Here is a 6,316-nt window from a genome sequence, read left to right on the forward strand (position 1 = left end):
TGGTAGGTTGCCGTCTATGTGGCCGCACAGAGTCAGACACCACTGAAGTGACTTAGCAGCAGCAGCATGCTTTAAAGTCTTTGCATTGCCTAGATGGTCTCAAGGCTAACTCTCTCACCTCCATTTAGTCTTGATTCAAATGGCACATTCTCATTGAGGTCTGCCAAGTCTATCTTATTTAAACTTTCAACTCATTCTGTCCCTTACCTTGTCTATACCCATAGCTCATACATAGTATATAATTGTACTTGCTTGTTATTTTCATTTTTCTATTGTCTTCCTCCCTCTCCAACCTTCCTCAAAGACTATAAACTTCCACATATCAGAGAAATTTTTAAATTAATTTTGTTTACTGATGAATCTTAAATTCTTATTAATACAATAGGGCCTAGCAGTGTGCAGAAGTTCATAATATTGTGCTAAGAGTATACCTTAACCCTTTCTTCATTTAGTTTCCAAAAAACCTCTATTGGTCTCATTATCAATAATTTCTCTAAAATACTTATTTGAAATATAAGTATTCCACCAGATAACTCTACAATTGATTGAGCTTCAAAAAATAAACATTTAGTAAGTCTTTACGGGTGGAATCATCAAAGTGATCATTGAAATGATAGAATCCTGGTACTATACTTGCAATATTACCAATATTCTTTAAATCTTGTAAACTGCAAGGCCTTTTAAAAACAGCAACATAAGAATACATGTAAGATGCAGTGAGTTCTTAAAACCATCATCATTTTCTTTCTGGGTTTCTGTCTGGTAAGATGATAATTCTTCTGTGCTAAGTGTGTGTTCATCTCTTTACCTAGTAAGAGGTCCTGAACATAGGAGCTTCCATTCATCAGCAACTTGCTTTATTCCAAGTGCTGTTCTAGGCCCTGAGCACATGAGAGTAAATCACATATGTGTCCTGCCACCAAAGAGTTAGTGGGAAGAAGGGACACAAAAGAAGTACTATATTATGAAGGAAATAAAAGTCAGAGGGGCTGCAGCAGAGAACATGAGGGTGAGAGAGAGAGGAGAGCAGACCAGACTGAGATTAGCCCGGGGTCCTGCGTGATGTTAAGGCTGGAAGGGCAACGGGGAATGGTTCTAAGTGGGGGAATTACGGCTGTGCTGCAGAAAATAGAATCCGGGAAGGGCCGAGTTTGTATAAGGAGACCACCTGGTACAATGTCACAGGGGTGCAGATGACACTGGTTGACTAGGATGTCCACTGGGAATTGAAAGGAAAATTGTTTTGTTTTTTTTTTTTTAAGTTTAGATAGTAGAATAAACAGGATCTGTGATTGCTAACATGTGGAGTAACGTGGTTGTTGTTTAATTGCTAAGTTGTGTCGGACTCTTTTTTGACCCCATGGACTGTAGCCCACCAGGCCCCTCTGGAGTGGGTTGCCATTCCTTCTCTAGGGGATCTTCCTGATCCTGGGGTCAAACCCATGTCTTCTGCATTAACAGGTGTATTCTTTCCACTGAGCCACCTGGGAAGCCCCGAAGTACCTTTAGGGGAGGGGAAAATGCAATCTTCCCACGTACTTGGGTAAGGATATGAACAGTTGTAAAGCCTTCATAAGATGACTTAAAGAGGTCATGGGAGGAGCCTAAAAATAATGTGCATATGCTAAGTTGTGACTGACTCTGCAACACTCTGGGCTATAGCCCTCCAGGCGCCTCTGTCCATGGAATTCTCCAGGCAAGAATACTGGAGTGGGTTGCCAAGCCCTCCTCCAGGGGATCTTCCTCTAAAAGTTATGCAAAGTGGATTTTATTATCTCCATTTTGCAAAAACAGTGCTTAAGAGGAGAATAAACTCCCTGAAGATCACAACAGCCAGAAGAGGGAAAGCTGGAATTCAAATGCAAACCTATCCTATTATAAATCTTTCTTTTTGACACATTAAGAAAGTGTGAAGATGTAGACAGGTGCCTTGCCACCAAAGTGAGGGTAGAACTAACCCTAGGATTATTATACTCAGCCCATGTTCAAGAGATGAGCTGGTGGCTCAGATGGTAAAACATCTGCCTGTAATGCAGGAGACCTGGGTTCTATCCCTGGGTCAGGAAGATCTCCTGGAAAAGGGAATGGCTAAACACTCTATTATTCTTGCCTGGAGAATCCCACTGGACGGAGGAGCCTGGCGGATACAGTCCATGGGGTCACTAAGAGTTGACACAACTGAATGACTAACACTTTCATCTCTTTAACCACCATAAAAGAACATTTTCCCTCTTGTCATTTACTTTTTCTGTCTATGATTAGAAATAGTCTTTGTCAAGTGAGCTTTGGTCAAGTCCAATATTCCTGAATTAAAAAAAAAAAAAAAACTTAAGGTGTATTGAGGATGGACCAGCGCAGCTGCCAGGCTGGGGAAAGGGAGGGAGGGTGGAGGAAGGGATGAGAGTTGACGTTAGAGTCGGAAGCCGCTAGAGGGCAGCAGAGCACTGGCGGAGCTTACCTGAGGCTCCCTGTTACACCTCCAGGCTCTGAGATGGGGTTGCCAAAACCCAAGGAAGGGCCCAAAGAAGAGGGTTGGTTATCCTGAGCCACTAACTCTGGCTCAAATTGCCTCGCCTCACAGAGCGGGCAGAAATCTGCCTTCGGCATGTGATGGGGACACTTCCAACGTAATTGGGTTGCCCAGTTGCCTGAGAGGCTGGCGGACTGTGAACTGATGCCCTTTGTTTCTCTAGAGGCAGGATTCGGGACCGACAAATACCTGGCTTGACTCTGGCTTGCCTAAGTGAGTGTTGGTGTCTGAAAAACAAACGGGCTGGGATTTGTGAATGTGGAGCTTGTAAAAGCCTTGGTATTTAGGCAGGCGGGCTGTGCTTCTCTTTGCCCTTTCTTTCTCTGGAGAGTTCTCCCCAAACTTCCTTCTTCCTTTTCCATCTGAGCCTCTTCCTCCTGTCCCCACACCCCTGCCTGGTGGATTGTAGCAACACTCAAATACAATACTTGTATAATTTACTGTTTCAGCAGGTTGTACTTAAATCTCCAGAGTTCATTCATTCTGCATAACCTAATTTTTTGTAACTTGTGTCCAGCATCTCCCATTTCCCAGGCAAGTTCCTATCTATGAATACTTTCTTGTGTTTTGTGAGTTGGTCTTTAGTAGATTTCACACATAATTGTGTGAGCTTCCCTGGTAGCTCAGCTGGTAAAGAATCTGCCTGCAATGCAGGAGACCCAGGTTTGATTCCTGGGTCAGGACGATCCCCTGGAGAAGGGATGGGCTACCCACTCCAGTATTCTTGGGCTTCCTTGGTGACTCAGCTGGTAAAGAATCCACCTGCAATGCAGGAGACCTGGGTTCAATCCTCGGGTTGGGAAGATCCCCTGGAGAAAGATTAAGGCTACCCACTCTAGTAATGTAGCCTGGGGAATTCCCTGGGGTCACAAAAAGCTGGACACAACTGAGGGAATTTCACTTTCACTTTTCACATATAATTGAGATAATATACTATTTTCCTTTTGGTGTTGACTTTTTTCCAGTTAATATGCCTTTCCAGTTCACTCATATTGTCCCAAATGGAATAATGTCCTTTTTTGTTGTTTTGTTTTTTCTTTTTTTAAAAAATTATTTATTTTTACTTGAAGGATGATTGCTTTACAATATTGTTGATTTTTGCCATACATCAACATGCATCAGTCATAAGTAAACATATGTTCCCTTTCTCTTGAACCTCCCTCTCACTTCCCACACCTCCTTTTTTTTTTAAGGCTGAAGAATATTTATTCTTGCTATGCTATGCTAAGTCACTTCAGTCGTGTCCGACTCTGTGCGACCCCATAGACAGCAGCCCACCAGGCTCCCCCGTCCCTGGGATTCTCCAGGCAAGAACACTGGAGTGGGTTGCCATTTCCTTCTCCAATGCAATGAAAGTGAAAAGTGAAAGTGAAGTTGCTCAGTCGTGTCCGACTCTTTGCGACACCATGGACTGCAGCCTACCAGGCTCCTCCATCCATGGGGTTTTCCAGGCAAGAGTACTGGAGTGGGGTGCCATTGCCTTCTCCGATTTATTCTTATACATCACATTTATTTATTTATGCTAGACACCAGGGAAACCATAATAGGATGGCACCTCAAATTTCTAGATGCTTAAATAAAAAGTAAAACAAAAACTGATAACATTAAATTTTAGTGACAATGGAGAGAAATAAAAATTACCCTGTATAGCTTATGGGATTTTAAAAAAATACATCCAGTTAGGGAAACTGATTGGCTTTTACTTATAAACTTAAATCTTTATGTTGTTGTTGTTTACTCGCTAAGTCATGTCTGACTCTCTGCGATCCTGTGGACTGCCGCCTGTCAGGCCCCTCTATCCATAAGATTTCCCAAGCAAGAATACTGGAGTGGGTTGCCATTCCCTTTTCCAGGGTATCTTGCTCACTCAGGGATCGAACTCGGGTCTCCTGCATTTGCAGGCAGATAGATTCTTTACCGACTGAGCCACCTGGGAAGCACCAAGTCTTTATGTACCCTATTAGAAAAAGTAAAAGTAAACACAAAGCAATTAACTTCTAGAAACAACTCTCTAAACTTCTAAGATAGTCTTTTACTTTCCATATTCCTCCAGCTATCTATGGGTAGCTTCTCTTGTATGCAAACAGTAAAAAACAAAAATCAATGATAGAGAAACAGAAGAAGAGAAAGGTGAGTCCCGGTATCTACATCCTCTTGGTTATTATGAAACCCCTAGTGCCCAAATCCCAGGGCATTGTGAAGATTAACTTCAATAACAGCCGTGAAGTTTCAAAACAATGCACTGTAACCTACTTGTAAACACTTGTAATCACATAGTAGATGTAAGTAGTCATTGCACTAATGACTATATTATATTAATATGTATTATATTACAATATTAAATTATATAATTATATATAATGTAATTTAATACATAGAATATTATATAAATAATAGAATTATAACATTGTAATATAATATATTATACTATTGTTCTGTCACTCAGTTGTGTCTGACTCTTTGCAACCCCATGGATTCCAGCACACCAGGCTTCCCTGTCCATCACCAACTCCCAGAACTTGCTCAAATTCATGTGTCCATTGATTCAGTGATGCCATCCAATCATCTCATCCTCTGTTGTCCCCTTCTTCTCCTGCCTTCAATCTTTCCCAGCATCAGGGTCTTTTCCAACAAGTAGGGTCTTCGCATCAGATGACCAAACTGTTGGAGCTTCAGTTTCAGCATCAGTCCTTCCAATGAATATTCGGGGTTGATTTTCTTTAGGATGGACTGGTTTGACCTCCTTGCAGTCCAAGGGACTCTCAAGAGTCTTTTCCAGTATGTTGTTTTCCAAAGAGACTTACTCAGATGTTACAGCCTTTATTAGCCTTCTGTAAACTTTAAAGTGTCAGCCAAACATGTGATTCTTCAAGACCGCAATGGTGGTCTTTAGTGGAACCAAAGTAGTTGTTTTGAGATAAGGTGTAAGGGGCTGAGCTGAGGTGTGCCTTCTTTCTCTAGTGCTGCAAAAAAAAAAAAAAAAAAAAAAAAAAAAGGATCTGGGGAGCAGTATAGACACAGGAAGAAACTTAATAAAGATGCCAATTTGTGGGCCCCATTCCAACCTGCAGAATCACAGTTTCTTCCTTGGGTACTGGAATGCTTTGTATGCCTATTAAAGTTTGAGAGGCAAGATGCTTTTCACTCTAGGCTTACAATAAAGATGGCATGGCAAGTTTTAATTACTGCTGTCACCTGTGACCTCCTTTACAGATTCTGTTGGTCTGGAAGGGTGCATTTTTAACAAATGAAGTATAGTTGACACACAGTATTGTATTGGATTCAAGTGTAATATAGTTTCAGGTAAACAACATAATTTATAGAGATTACAAATAAATTTGTTTTAATTACATTCTTTTGGCAATTCCAAAGTGAATACAGGGTTATGCAAGAGGGCTGGCAGATATTTTCGTGGTATGAGGCTTGAGTCCAGCTTTTGGTTTGAGGAAGGGTAATAGAGTCTGTGTGGGTGGGTCAGGTCAATGCAAACCACATGCCCCATTGCTGTCACTGCGTGAGTGGCTAACCGGCAGACAGAAGGGTATACGAAAACGGAGAAGGAGAATATCATGTTTTGGCCTCCAGGTGGGAGCTTATCTTTTTCTGAATCTGTCAGGCGACAAAGGATAGGGGAGTGTGGACTTCCTGCATTTTAAGGGCCTCCTGCCCCTGAGCGTGCAGGTAGCAGGTGAAAGTTCTGTGCTGATGCCTTCAAAGATGTACAGGTGTGATTTCCCTTCATACTCTCGCCTGAGAAAGAAACCTAGAAATGGAGGAGGAAGAGGA

Source organism: Bubalus bubalis, chromosome 7 (assembly GCF_019923935.1).
Source record: "Bubalus bubalis isolate 160015118507 breed Murrah chromosome 7, NDDB_SH_1, whole genome shotgun sequence".
NCBI classification, from domain to species: domain Eukaryota; kingdom Metazoa; phylum Chordata; class Mammalia; order Artiodactyla; family Bovidae; genus Bubalus; species Bubalus bubalis.